Consider the following 16,241-nt stretch of genomic DNA (forward strand, 5'->3'; position numbering starts at 1 on the left):
GACATAAGGGGAGACATTCCAGATCCAACCGTCTGAGCTGCCGCTCTCTGAGCGGTGAAGCGGAATGTGCACAGAATGCTTTTATACATATCACCAATGCTAGACTAGCTAGGGGAACTCATATTAATGTTAAATAATATCACAAAGTGAAATTTTCATAATTGAGGAGCTTTAACGTGTGTCTGATAAGCCTTTGTGCAGTTAACTATAAATAGAAAAATAACTAACATATTTATTTTAAAAAAGAGAACATACGAGTGTCTCCAATCAGATGACAGTGTAACTTTCTTTTTTGGTTTATCTCCTGTCAAGTTTAACTCATGTTATGAATAAATCATATGAGTTCATTGCTTGTCTGTATTCATATATATATTATATATATAAAATGTGATACATTATTGCCAGAAGGCAGATTTTTGGCGGGAAAACTGGATCTGGATAAACTCTGAAGTGTCCCTTCCCAACCGCATGAAACGAACAACTGTGTTGGTCTTCTCTCATGTGCAAGTCAGCTGTAAGTTCATCAGTAAATGTGGCGACATGTCTTGCTCAGTTTCTTGTGTTTTCTTCACCTGCAAAATGAAACAAAGAAGCAGATTCCCTGGGCACCACAGATTTTCATTAAAGTAAGATATACTGCATACAATAACTTAAACAGTATTAATATTGCAGTAACACGGCAATGCTGCATTACCACATCAATGAGAACAAAGTGAAAGTGTGAAAGAACCAAAAAAACACTTCAAAGGGAAAATTGTTACATAACAAGTAATCTAACTTAATACTCCAGTTAAAGAAGTAACGTCCCCAAACAAATTATGTATTTTACTGTTTATTTGTAACGTAAAATTCGATTAATTTGAATTCGATTAATTACGATTACAGACCATGAATTCTGTTGCATTTGTGGTCCTGTTAGAAAAATAACAGTAAAACGTAAAACAACGTTTTTTTGGCATCTTTTGTTTGTGTTCATCCATATCAAGTCTTTGTAGGCATACACTCAGGATTTGGAGTATGGATAAGGCCACCAGCCAGAAAAGATATTAGATGATACTCCACTTCAAGTGTTTACTGGTAAATTTCCCTGAATGATTTAGGGTCTGAAGCCCACGTCGCAGCCCTTGTTATGTGTGGTGGCAGATATGATCTGAACCAGCATTTGTTTCCTGCCAAACTTTTGCACTGCATCTAATGCCAACCGCCACAGCTTAATTAGCCTGCCAGAGATTTACACTGCCAGAAAAATGTGTTTTTAACTTGTGTGCAAATTTTTTGTGGCATGCCCCCCTCGCTCTCGCTCTCCTCCAACTCACCCCTGTTGAAAACAACTGGCCTCCCATCCTGCAGAGTTACTTTGGGTGGCACTCAAATAGCAGCACAACATCTGTGTGACAAGATGCCACCTCTAATACCAGCAGACGGGGCCTCAGAGGGCCGTGGCTGCGGCTGGAGCACAAATGTGCTGGCTTCACCGTGGGAAAGTATGGTAATACTGCAAAAGATATTTTAGGGCTACAATATGTTGTAATTAGTGTAACTTGTTCTGTGCAACTACACATGCTGCATGTCACCTTCAGTGAAAGCTATAGATAGATCAACTGGATAAAGACACGTTTGTATAAAATAGAATATTATTTGTCCTTTTTTTCACCATTTACAGGAACATCACCAACAATATTTGTAGGCCCACCTTTATACACCACCCTTAGGAAAAACCAAGGCCCAATGTCATTGGTTTAAAAAAAACTCATTAATTATTAGCCTGTTGCAGTTCTGTCATATTTTGTTATCTTCATATCCCATTACAAAAAAATGCGTACCCTAATCAAAACCCAATCATAAGTACACACACATGCACAACACAAAGGCATGGTATTAAATTTAGTTACACAAGACACAAGTTGTGTTAGTTGTGAGAAAAAAAAACTTGTATGCAAGCCCTTTAATGTTTACATTTCTATCTTACAATTGTACAAGATCGGGTGTAAAAACAGTACAACTTAATGTGTCTATGTATTTATATGACAGTTAGTCTGCAACCAACTTAATCTCTTGACACTGAGATCTTAACCCGATGGACACAGCCCGATTAGTGTCGACAGGGGAGAAGAACGTCTTATCTCTTAGGCTTTGTCCACTTCTTAAAAGATATAATCCATCTATTCACAGCTAATAAGTGGTGTCTACTAACATTACAGCACACACACACAAACACACGCGCTCCATCATCTGACATGTGTATGCAATGTTTGTGGCAGGTGTGCTGACCGTGCAGGGCCTGTATTGAGAGCCCTGCTTGTGTGACACCTTTATCCAGCATTGTCCCAGTGGCCTTATCCACTGATCTGGAGCCCGTGGACCACAGCCTAATTTGGACCCTCTAACAAGACAGACCACCGGGCCACCTTTAGTCCAGAGGCAATGGGCCGCGCAGAAAAGTGTCTCCGCCGTGCCCTTACAGGACCTCATTAGACGAAGAGATAGAGAGGGGGAGGGGGAGAAACAAAATGAAAGTGATAAAGACAGAGAGGCAGTGAAGGGGAGATAAAAAAGAATCCTCAATGAATGAAGGCATGTGAGGCCATTATGAGTGACACAGAAAGAAAGATAAGAGAGGTGAGAGTGCGTCTGTGTATGAGCATTTATATCAGAATCAATTGTCCCCATAAGGAGAGCAGTATTTTGTTGAAAACATTCTCACAAAAATATATGTATAAAAAACAAACAAACGTGTGTGTGTGTGTGTGTGTGTTATGATTGAGGTTAATCTAACAAATGTTCATGATTTCAGGAGCACACCCTCCAGTCCCCCCAACACGCCCGTACGCGACCAATTTAAAAATAATTCCTGTTGTTGCTAAGCAGTGCGAGGGCATGGCTCGGAGTGCAGCTCTGGTTGTCTTGGTTCTTACTCAGATGATAATTTAGGGGCTTTGGTGAACAGCCCTTCAAAAGCCCAGAGTCTGCTTCTGCTTACATTTATACAGGCCCCTGACATTATGTGGGTTTAAGAACAGTTTTGAAAAATTATACACCACTGATAGTAGGGCTTAGGTTGCGGTTTTCCCAATTACATTAAAGCAGAATCCTTGTGTGGCTTAGATGACATTAACACACACATACACACACAGAGCCCTGTGCAGTCCCATTACTGAATGAATACATTTTACGTGGAGTTTCTGGAAAATTCCTCTTGTTCATTTCAAATCTTGTGGAATGGATTACTGCCAGACCTTGAACAGATATCACAGAATGGAGAACATTTAGCGGTAGGAAAAAAAACGCTGGCCACGTGACAATCCAAGTGGCCTGACCTGCTTGGGGTGCATGTGCAAGGTACCGTCCCCACACACTGCTCCCCGGGCTCCTGTCATGCCTGCCCACTGCTCACCGAGGGTGATGGTTAAAAGCAGAGGACACATTTCGTGGTGTCACCGTGTGCTGTGCTGCAGTTTTTCACAATGACAGTCACTTCACGTCCAGGGACCTGCTGGATGTGACGCACGAGGAAGTAGACCTTGTACAGCACTGAGCACGCTGATAATGCCTTCCTGTAATATTTAAAAGTTTGCGGTGTCACAACGATTCTTAATCAGTATGGCGGCCATATAGCGCAAAAATAGTCAGGAACTGTAATAAGCTTTTAGCGTCGTAGCTATATTACAGGAATGCATTATCAGCATGCTACGTTTCGCCCCAGAAACTTGTGTGATCCTTACTTATGGCTGCTTTTTTAATGAACAACAGATTTCCCATAATGTCACACTGTAAAAACTGAGTAATTAATTAATGAGGTAAAAGAAGCGTATCTGTGAAATAGATTCACGTTTGAAGCCACCCTGACATGTTACAGAATGGAGAGCCAGTTCTAAAGGGGTGGTCCCCGCTCTGTTCCAGTGTGCTTGTCAGACATGAGCTGAGAATCTCTAATTACACTCAGTCACCCCCTAAAAGGCGGAGGGGACACAACCGCAGGCTGGGGGGGCTGGGAGTGCTCAGGGTGTTCCCACTTCTCTGCCCCCCTCCGAGGCACTGAACACTTTCCCACCCATTCCTATTAGAGGAGACAGTGAAATATTCAGAATTTTGGGGTGTATGCGTGTGTGTGTGTGTGTGTGAGGAGGTGGCAAGTAGGGTGGTGCAGCCGTCTCCACGGCGAGTGTTATGATTTATGATGTGGGCGATGAAATGCATCCTGGGACGGCGTACACAGTAATCAGACAGTGCCTGTGAGTGCTGGTGGTCCTGCAGCGACAGCACTGCAGTTGGGAAAACATGGCGTGCGCATTTTCATAGCGTCTTGAAGAAAGAAGGAGCTGCTATTGACAACCCCCCACCTCTAAATACAGCCTTTATCCAGCGCACTGTGTGATGTGTATGAAGAACACATGCTGCTCGGTCAACGGCAGGAGGAAATACGACATCTCATGACACAGTCACACAGTCGCTCATGTCAACTGTGTCTTTATTGTGTTTCTAGTACACAACGAGGGGCTGTCACCAGTGTGTGCTTTGTAATCTGTAATCAATGGCATAGCCATAAATATGAAAACGTTTCTTTTGCTCACACACAGCACTGCATTGTATTGGTTGGGTTCATGAATGCACGTTTTTGAGAATGCGTTCTTGTCCTGCCCTGTGTGGCCATTTCAGGCGGCAGGCCACACGGGGATAAGCAGTTTCTAAAAACGCGCGAGTGACTTATGTCTCGGCACCACTCCGATTCGGCTACTCTGGCCGAAAGTGCCGTGACATGAGAAAATTAGTTCTACGATTTACAACCGTGCTGGTTTTTAAGAGCAATTCGAACAATTGTGGCCGATCTGTGTGCCTGGTGTGAAGGTGCTGCAGTGATCATCTCAGACGGATGGACCACACGCATCCCACCCCAAGGCCCGCGCTGGCCAGATCAACCCTGCAATCATCGCATAAAACAGCATGATTTACACGTGCGCCCGGGATGGGTCAGCTGTCTCTTTCACAGTCACGCACACACAAACACACTCAAATGTCAAAACACTCTCTCACACACACACACAAGCTAACATTGTATTTTTCCAGAAGAATTTATGAGCTTGACCCTGTGTGGTTGTTTCGTTCTTCTTTATCATTGTCGTTTTGAGAGGAAAATGGTCTGGAAATGTGATGTGCTGGTGACTGATACTGTTGTTTAATCTACACGCCTCAACAAATATTTATTCAGGGCATGTGTTCCTCATCCATTTTACTCTGTTCTGCCGTCGCTCCGTCTCCAAACGTCCACCCCGGCGTAATTTTTCATCAGGCTTTTTGGCCTCTTAGGTCAATCACACCACCCTGACTTTACATGCAGTTCGGTTAGGTCTGTTTGCAGACGAGAATATAAATTGAAAGCTGCACAAAGCGTATAATCTATAACCATGATGGAACACCTTTAAAATAGACCACAGACCCCCAATGATCCATAATCATTTTTTTAATAAGAGACACAGCTGTCATATTTCAATGAATCCTTGTTTTAAATAAACAAACAATTAACAAATCAAAAAATTAAAAGCTCTCATACCAATGCAGAGAAAGCAAAAAATATAGATTCGGAATGCCATGAAACGTGCAGGAGTCAGCACGACTCGGTCCGATAGACGTGAAAGTATTTTGGCAGAGTTGGTTGTAAAAGCCTCATTCTGTGGAACTAATCTTCGACGTGTGCCAGGTCTGTGTGTGGCTCTGTGCTGAGCTGGGTGTATTTCTCTATGAAACACATGCGGACATATTTCTGTGTTTTTATCCTGCCAAAAGCCCTCGCCTAGCACGTTTCTTTCCACAAATTATTCAAAATGATTTTCTTGTATATAAAGGGGGCATGAAATCCAAATTAGAGCCAGAGGCCATTCATAAAAGTCTCACTGAAAGGGGGGGGGAAATTATTTGACTAAAGAACATTCTGGTTGCCATTCAGAAGCAATATACTGTAGATTCTTAAGCAATTATTTCAGAATTTGTTCAACCTGAAAACTGTGAAATAAAACTTGCACGTTATATATAATGATAATAATATTTATGAAATACCAGTTCCGGAAAACATTTACTGAATATCGTTATTTTTGTATATAAGTGTCATTATTATAATACAAGTTATTGTTTTTTTTTTACCCATTTAAATGTTTTTTTTTTACCCATTTAAACTTTACAATGTTTGAGGGACTCCAGAGGAGTAGACAACTCTTCATCTGTGTGTGAACTGACGTCATGCAATTTAAGCCTTGAAAATGCTAACAGGATGGAACAGTATGAATCAGCGGAAATTCAGTTGTTTAAAACGTGGGTACAGGTTTCCAGGACCCCTAATGACTTTGACGCAAATAAATAGCTCCAGAAAATGCATTGATAGAGATGGAAGGAGAGAAAGAGTTTCTTTGCACTGCAAATGACAGATGGAATGAAAACACTGCCTGATCTGATCCACTTGGGGTCTTCTATTAAACAACCCCCTTCCTCTCCCACCGCAACCACCTACACCAACACCACGTATCTGTGGACTCGCACAACATCCACCGTATCTCCTGGGTTGTATTGGAAGGAGCGTGCTGGAAAGCAAACATCAATCCTGCGAAAAGTCCAAAATATCGGTCCTGTCATAACAACATTCCGGCCCCTCGAGCTGCTCTGGAGTCCGCGGGAAATATTAAGTGCAGATGTGTGGAAGAGCTGGGCATAAACACAGGTTTCCAGTGTTTAAAAACGGGCACTAACGCAGAGGGGCTGTGGGTACCGGGTCAGATGCTGAGTAAATAAGTGGGTTGTAGCAAGACAATAAAAAAAAAAAAAAAAAAACAACGCTGCCCATCATGACTTAACAGAGCGCTCAGGCTTTCCGAGAAGGGCCCTACCAATCAGGGGCAGCGTATCCAAGCCTAATGCAATTAACCTACCACTGCAGTTAACAGGCGTGCTATTCTCCGCCTAAACATAGGTGTGGTTACGTAATGCATGACCCCCCCCAATCTCATCCAATCCCTGCTCCGAGGGTACACTTGGCCCTTCACAGGGGCGCAGGCGGACGAGCACCTTCCTACAATTTTACTTGGAGCCAAGCGAGCTGACGTTAATAAACGCTGTTCCGCGCATGCGCGGAGGCCCTAATACATGCGCCGCCAGGAGGGGAAAAAACCTGAAGGCATTTTGCTATTCGCTCCTTCTTTCCCCAGTTGGCTTTGTCCATTTTTATTATTTTTTTTTTTTTTTACCGCTCATACTTCCTCGTCTAATCCAGACCGTTTGTTACACAAATACAAATTTCAGAGTTATTATGTCGTTAGAAATCGTGTTTCGCTGCTGGAAACTTCAAAGCGCATCTGCCCCTTCCCCTTCCCGCACACATAGTTTGCCGCTGATGTAACAATTTCCCTGGGATATTTAAAACAAACACATTAGCCCCCAAGAATTCAAAACCTGTCTTAAAGTATAAGGCGGCGGAGCCGGTGATCGGCGCGGGTCCGAGTCGTCCGGCCGGCCGGCCGGCCGGCCGGCCGCCCCCGGGCTCCCATGCCGTGGAAACGACAGGATAATGGGGTGCAGGCGATAGCGGCCGCTGTTTATTCAGCCCATTTCTTCACACGGGCTTCCCAGCGCCCCCTTTTTTCTTCCCAGTGCGCGGTGGTCCCGTGATCCGCCTGACCCCGGCCATGTGGTTTCACTTTCTCCTCTGATCTCGCCTCCATGACCAGCGGGGAATGAAATACAAATTGAATAGTAACCATTCACAGGCCTCCCCCGTCCACGCCGCCGTTCGGGGAGCTTTGTCCGTTTCGGGGCGGGGTGGAGATGTCTCTTTTTTTTTTTTTTTTTTTGGTGTCGTTGTTGTCGTTCTTGCCTTTGTCTCCTGGCAGTGCTCCTGAATGTCTTGTTTAAAGTCGCTTTTTTAAATGATCGTCGCAGCGACTCTGATTGGCTGAGACGCCACGCACACCTGCGCGTTAATTCTGCGTTCGATCCACTAACTTCCAGTAACTTCCACCGCAGCACGTGAAACGACCGTATTCACAAAACCATTACACGTAAAATACGTTTGTGAGGTGATCTATAGTTTTACCCATTTATTTTTCTTTTGCCACACTCCTGGGAGGTGGATAGTTTTATTATTTATAAAGTATTCTAAAGAAAGCACGTGGACTGAATACAGAATACATTTGTTTTGTATTCTGATCACTAACCCAGTTACTTTACTCTGCGTCTCAACACTTCTTCTGTTTATTGAATACCAGTTTATACCCAGTTTATAAAAGTCAGAATAAACCACATGCTGCCATTGTCTTGTTCCTTGGCAGTGAAATCATTCATTCATATCAATGTTTATTAATTATCATCGCATTGAATGCGTGGGCGCTCCCGATCGCCTCCATGTCGCGACTAGGTGAGGTTCGAAGGAGGTGGCAGGCTCTGTTTGTTCAGCTTTCACCGAGGGCCCCGGCCTGGAGGAGTTTAAAAGCGGCTCACTATTGTTGTTCGGGCCTCGTGTTTTCTCTGGAGCTCTTCCACGCGCACTGCTCTGAGAAGCTGTGGAATTCAAGAGGGCTTCTTCTTGCCCGAGAGAAGGGCCGAGGGAAATCCACGGTTCCTTGGCTGTGTGAAGAGAAAGGTCTCCCGTGGGAGTGGAGAGAACGACCGAGCCCAGCCACATCCAAGCAGCGCCGCTATCGATTGTTCGTTTACACACAGCAGGCCAGACCTCAGTCTTCATTCGCTGAGCGAGAGTCCTCTAACCCCTGAGGTCGAACAGGTTCGAGGTTATTCTTTATTAGGCCGTAATCCACTTATCTCTTAATAAAAAATCGTTACAGGGCGATTCTCCGTTCTTAACTTGTTCCTGGTTACGAAGTGCATCCATCACCTGCTTCGCATTAAAGTTTCACGCATTTCTTCCCGTCCTTTAAACTCGGCTTCTTGTAAACTGCGCCGCGTTTACTTAGCCTGGATTTCATTGCGGCCGTTTTGCACGGTTTACCTTTGTTTGGTTTATTAGCCCGTGGGGTTACTTAAGCTAAACACCACACTCAAGTACTGGAGCTTTTGGTTTCAGATACCCTGACTAGCTTCTTTCTTTCTCTCTTTCTCTCTTTCTTTCTTTTTCTTTTCTTGGAGCCGGCTGAATGTCATTGGGTTGTGGGTGTCGGGGTTTACGGTGCAGATTTACTAACCATTGCAGAAAATGTCAATCGGGGCAAGTGACGTCTGGAGGAGAAACGTTCGGAGGGATGTATGGTTTTGGTTTGCACATTTCAACGTCATACGCTATTGATTGTTTTCACCCCAGAAGGGTAGCATACATACATTCAGTTACATACGAAAGAAGCCTCTGAATCTTGGCCTAAAATATTCAGTCGGTCAGAATCCCGTTAAGAAGCCTTTTAGACGATCGTGCACGTTTGTACAGTTTTAAATCCATTTAAAACCATCAACATATTGAGATCCATGCAAGTGTGGCCCAACACCTCCCTGGCTGCAGGGAGCAGAAAGATGGGAGGGTGGGCGTGCGTGAGGATTCATGGGTGGTCCGCCCCCCACGCTCTCGCTCTCTTTGTGGTTTGAGTGTGCCCTGCCTCCAGGTGCCGGGTGCCAGTCCCCCGCATCGGTGCGCGCTCCGCATTGGCAGTAAACGTGCAAGCGCATTGGTTGAGACCCTTCGCGCTACCCCGACTGACCTCGGGTCAGTGTGCTGATCTCTCCCGGACTTGTGGCGCAACGTAAGTTACTGCATTAGTATTACACGACACCTACGAGCAGTTCCAGTTCTGGAGTGATATTCGGCATGTGACGTAATCTGGCACTCTACCACAGAGGCCATATAAAATGTAATATAGAAAGCATTTTGAGGTTTACCTACACCACTAATTGAGAGTAAAAAAGTAAAATATGACTCCCCCAACATCTGCTAAATCAGGGGAGCGGCGATTAGCCATGTCGGCTTGATGGGAATCATGTAGAAAACAGCGCGGGCGTTTGTAACGTGGGGTGGGCCTTCGGGTGTGGTCTGGTTTCGGGGTGCAGGCAAGGAAGCCTTTCATCCTTTCCAGAGTTCCCCTTTAGCGATGAACCCAGCAGTAATTATCCTATTTACCCCAAACCCATGTGCACAATGCCCTGGTCAGGACCAGTGTCAGCCCACATTTTCCCCCCTTTTCCTGAGAAAAGCCCCTTTCTCAAGCAACCGGAGCCCAACTGGGAAAACACTCATTCTTTTATCTCCAGAATGGGCCGAGCAAATAAATTCTGATGAAGTGTTTACCTCCGCTAACTTTTTCCTCAGTTCAGAGCGTCAGCATAAATAGATGCATGAGGAGAACGGGATACGGAACAAACATGTAAACATCTTAAATCCACCCGGTTGCATTTTTGATTCTCTGCTATGGGAAGTAATGGTTTTCAAGTATGTTAATACGTAGGTACCACTTGTGGCCTTGGAGAAAGCAGGAATGGAGACAGCTGGAGTGGGGAAGTGTGTGTGTGTGCATCATCCCTTTAGATGCATCACTCACATGGCTGTAACAGCAGCGTCTGTTTCTGTCGCCTGTTTGGATTAAGACAGGGGGACGTGTTTTACGAGCTGCTGACTGCTGTTTCCCTGCCCCCTGTGTCCACACATTTATTTTTCGACCTCGTTAGAAAGCCATCCTTCACTCATCCTGGGCTGCTTGGGATTAAAGTCATGCGGCTCCTGGCGTAGTCAGGAAGAGAAGTGTTCAGGTCATTGGCAGTTGGCACCTTTAATAACTCGTGTTCATCAATATGTCATGCAGCATGAGGCCTTTTGCATTTCAAACTGAAATCAAACCACCACACCAACATTCTCTACTACTGATAGAGGGAGAAGTTGAGGGACAAGAGGATGAATGAAGTTCTTATGGACATAACAGATCATTACTGAAACCACAACTAGTCACCTGCACCGTTATCCCTGTGACACTTTGAAGGATAAAGGAACGTTTTTAGAAAGTATCATTTAATCGGAATATCGCCCAACCCCACCAAAAAGGATGATCCCAGAGCATAACGAAAGCATGGCTGTATATTACATCTATATCTTAATTCTTCCTTCACCACCGAATACTTTCTCATGGCTGAATTTTGGATGATTTCTTATTTTAAACTCACAACAGTATTCCCTGGATGTGGGTTCATATACAGAGGAGGCCTCCTGACTGTCCTCACAGTAAGAAATCACACACTGAATTACTGCTTTTTTGGGGGGGAATGGTTAAAGATGTATTTTTTTTCCAGGCCCTGATCTCTTTACAGGCACCTTATTGTAACTCATCATGATATTGTCTGTTTTTTTTTTTTCTTCACACCATAAGACCGTGAATATTTCTGTCCATGTGATGATTACCAGTGGGACGCAGTGCTCTGTGGTTAGTATTTATGCATTTGGATGCCTCTGTGCGCGGGGGCGGAGGGGCGCGCTGCGCTGGATTTATGTGTGGAGGAGTTGTATTCGCCCGTAGGTGTGTACGCATGTCTCTCGGACAGTTTCAAAGCGAGGTAAATGTAACCCAAAACTCAGGCAAGGCTGACTAAACATACCAGGCCCAGGTGGCTAATGGGCCAGTTGAAATGACCAGATGACCACCGCAAGAGCGGATCCATGCCGGCACTCCCCTCCTTCTCACAGGGGCTAACCTCCATCTGCTAAATATTACAGCCATCAGATCCTCTGTTTGTCCAAGCGCTGCTATGGATGGGTGGTCTTCAGATAACGGAACACGGGGGCTTCAGTGTCACTAAATTACCCAGGCCCCTCTCTGTTTTTCCTTCCACTCTTTCCAAAAACACAAGTTTGGGCCCGGGGTTGGACCTGAGCAGATGCGCGTCCATCTCGTCCATCTGTAAACATTACATGTCTTCCCACCACAGCCACACCTCCAGAACCCCGGGGGCTGTCAGTGCTGTTAAAGGAGCTTTTCACTGATCCACATATTCTTTTAGTTTAACTTGAAGCACCTTGCCCTGTTCTACCTGCTTCTCGGTCTGCTTTATCCTTTGTATAAGGACTGGTGCCACCTGGTGGTGGGAGGTTTTATTTTCCATCAATAGTCTCTTTGGCCTCACCTAACTGCAACACCACTCCTGTAGCACATTGAGGGTCCAAATAATTGAAATTGTTTCTCAGATACCTTCAGTTGCTGGTAGCTTGTTTACCTATTATTACCTATTACCTATTACTATACAACAGTAATTATGTTTGATATTGGCCATTTCTTGTCCTTGACCTGAAAGAAATTTGAGAACCGCTGCTGATTACATTTACATTTACATTTACATTTACAGCATTTATCAGACACCCTTATCCAGAGCGACTTACAATCAGTAGTTACAGGGACAGTCCCCCTGGAGCAACTTAGGGTTAAGTGTCTTGCTCAGGGACACAATGGTAGTAAGTGGGATTCGAACCCGGGTCTTCTGGTTCATAGGCGAGTGTGTTACCCACTAGGCTTTTAATCAGATCAACATGTAGAAATATCATGCAAACACATAATTTGAAATGCAAATTACATATTTTGATTTTGTTAATTACACTCCATTTTCTTTGAGTCACCAACAGCAACAAGTCTAAATGATATTTGTTATGTTCATTATTATTTACAGTGTAAAAATGCCCCCCCCAAAAAAAGTGTCTCAGACACTACATTTAATAATTATCTACAATTTAATTGTTTAGACAAAAATTAAGCAAACATCATTTTAATAAACCAAAATGTTTTAATTTTGTCAGCAACATTTAAAAACTAGAAATCCACCGATCCACTGTAGCCATCTAGTCAAAGCCTATAAAAAGTTAAATAGATCACCCATGTAAGCCTTTCACAATTAGGCAAAAGGGTTAAACTGTGATTCAGCAGGGAAGCTCTCTTTGTCCATGCTAAACCGACACACACACACAGTCACACACATAATGAAAGAGATTTAAATCAGAACCTGGTGTAATCTCTAAAAAGCTACGCTACTCTGAGACTCACAGACAAACAGGCACACAATGAGGGGCTTTAAATGGTGTAATCTCTGAGTGCACACAGAGAAGGGGCGAGGGGTTAGAGGGTGAAGGTCACCACAGCGATGGTCAGAGTGACCAAAGGGTCGGACAGACATACGGATCATCCCCTGTAATTTTATGGTGGCTAATCTGCCCAGATTGGCTGTGACTACAGGGATTATGAGGACAGAGATGAGCGCTGACTAAACAGTGATCACACATAGCTTTTTCCAGACAAAGATGTCCTTTAGGGGTGTGTGTGTGTTTCACATTTGGGGACACATTTCCCCACAAGGTCAGGGATAATATACAACACCTGCAATGACTATCTGCAAGTCCCCACATGGATTTCATTTCATATTGAGATTTCATTTTGAATTGAAAAGAATAAAATCCCTCTTTAGGGTTTGGGGTTATGAGTAATTGGGTCATATTTCTACATCTGAGCCACAAAATATGTATGGCAAAGATAGCACTTTCTGAAACACTTTAACAAGATCTGAGGTACTTTTTAGACCTTATTACCACTATGACTTCAACAGGCCATTCAGTGCTAACTAACGTGAGAGATTATGATGGCAAATTGCAATATAAAAGAAAAACTTTCTTTTTTTCAGCATTATATGGCATGTATTATCACATCATCCACCTTTTATGTAAATCTATGCATCAAATATGTCTGTAGAATTTGACAGATAAATCAGTCCTCAGATCTGGTCCTAGAATTAGTCTTTAATTTTAAATAAAACATGCAGTTTTTTTGTTTATTTAATGTCATCATTGCTACATGTATTCAAAAAGTCAGGAATCTTGCAAAAATATATATTTTTTTTATTAGATAGTATTTATTACATAATTACATTGTATTGTGAGGTGATGGTCAGGTGATAGGAATGTGAAAATGTGTATTCTGTAATTAATGAGCTATGGTATTCGCAGAAACCGTAGTTCATCATCCACACACCTTTGATACAAAAATAATGTTTGTCACACGTCTGTCAGTTGTACAGATATGGGAGGGGGTCTGAGATATTGAGGGTAATCAACCTAAATCGCCAGCCGAGCAGAATTAAGAAGACCCATCAACCTCAGCAGGAGAGGTTTCTGGGATAGCAAAAAGGCTGGGTTTTCCAAGTAGGAAGTGGGGGGTGGGGTGGGCAAAATTTTTTTAGGTGGGGATAACTACGCTCTCGCCAACACATGACCCACTTTCAATCATCCGATTGGAGCAAGGATTTCATGCCAAGGCGCCAAGGGAGTTCAGACTCACAAAGACACAACATTTCACTCAGTGCCAATTGCATCTGACCAAAAAAAATCGGCATGATGCAACACTTCCACGCAAATCAACCATGCAGTGGGCGATACACTAAACTGCTCATTGGACAGATCTCATGCACTTTTTTCCAAGATGCCTGAGTGTCCCTGTATCCATTCCTACATCTTGAATGAGTTGAATGAGTTATTTCCCCACTTGTCTATAGTGGGATCACCTGCTTAGATGTATTTTAATAAATTCTCTTTTTTAATATTCGATTGCTTTTGTAATTCTTTTCAATGTACTATATGTATGTATGTTTAATTGCTGGCCTAATAGAAAATCCTTTCATATATATATCACCCTGAATTCATTTGACAGATGCTTTCATTCAAGTTTTATCTGTTTAATTGATCCTAATGGTAAAGATTTTAGTGTCTTGGTGGAATTTACTATAGCCGACTTTATAGAGCAATTACTATTTGCATCACACTAGTTTTCCAGAGTCAGTCTTTCCAAAAGGAAAACTCTAAAGCTTCTGGTCAGGGATACTGTTGTGATTCACAACATGAATCTATTAAGATTCAAAACAGAGAGGCGAATCGGAAAAAGGGATAAAGGAGCTATTTGAATGAGAGAGTGAGGGGAATTCAAAACCTGTGCAGATCTGGGATTCAGTCTTCTAGGAATGGAGTCTAGGTTCCATTTGGATGCGCGCACGAAGCAGAGCACGAAATAGGAAACGTGGGGGAACTATATCAAGACGGGGCGAAGAGAAGGGGGAAAAAAAGCAAAAAAAAAAAAAAGAGAGAGAGAGTGGAGAGATTGCACATGGTGAGGTGGCTGGCAGACTAGCAGTTCCTTGAATTAACAGCTGAAGTTTCTTTTGAATGCCCAGTGCGTATAAAAGCCTGCCATCAACACGCATAATCTCTTAGCTGAGCCCATTGAAAGCTGGGTCCTTGGGGTTAATTCACCCATCGCTCCGCGTTTGAATCAACTCTAAACTCACATTGAGATGAAAGCCGGAGAGCCCCACGGACGAGCTGCATCACAGGGCCCTACTGGGCCTCATCGGCAAGGCCGGATTACTGCATGTTCGTCTGGTCAGACCTCCATTGGGACAGGGAAACTGAAAAGAAAAACAATAATTAGAGATAATTGCTTGTGTCCAAACATGAGCATTAAAGCCCCTCTCCCTGGCTCTGCCTCCTCCCCGCTCTCTCTCTCTCTCGCTCGCTCACTCGCTCTCTGCAGTATATGGAGAGGTAGAGAGGGACAGCCCCTGTTTTGACAGCTGGGCAGGCGAACATAATTCGTGACAGCTGAACTGAAATGTCTTTTAAACACGGAGGAGAGGGCGAGGTGGGGAAAGAGAGTCAGATTTGGAGAAATATTGGGGTGAAAAAAGAAGCAGTCGGTGTAATGGCTGGTGAAGGGGACTACGCATCATAAACCTTGAGGAAAGCGAGAGGGACTGCAGAGAGGCAGAGGTGGACCTGAAACCATCCGGAAAAAGCGATCAACATCAAACGGGCCACGGCGCTTAAACAGCACACCAAAAAAAAAAAAAAGAAATATTTTCCCCACAGATCGCAGCTGAACATGGTGTCATGCCAAGTTTGACGCATTGGGTTAATTTGCTGCTCTGCGGCTGTGACCCCTCACCCCGGAGGGTCGCCAGGGGTCAACCTAAACCCAGAACGAGGCAGCCAAAATCATGTCCGTCTGAGGGAGCAGTGTCAAAGGTCCTCTGCGAGATCCACGGTATATAGGCCAAAACAAGGACCATATGTGAATGGATACACTTCTGAAACAAAAATAACTTCTGATTTTCCGCCCCCTAAGCCCTCTGTACACACACGCAACATACACACCGACCCACCACAGACATCCAAATTCAATAAAGCCATAAAGATCAACATTACATAGACCTTAGCGTGGAATTGACATCATGTTGGCTGCCGCTGTTGT

Source organism: Denticeps clupeoides, chromosome 3, assembly GCF_900700375.1.
Source record: "Denticeps clupeoides chromosome 3, fDenClu1.1, whole genome shotgun sequence".
Taxonomy (NCBI): Eukaryota; Metazoa; Chordata; class Actinopteri; order Clupeiformes; family Denticipitidae; genus Denticeps; species Denticeps clupeoides.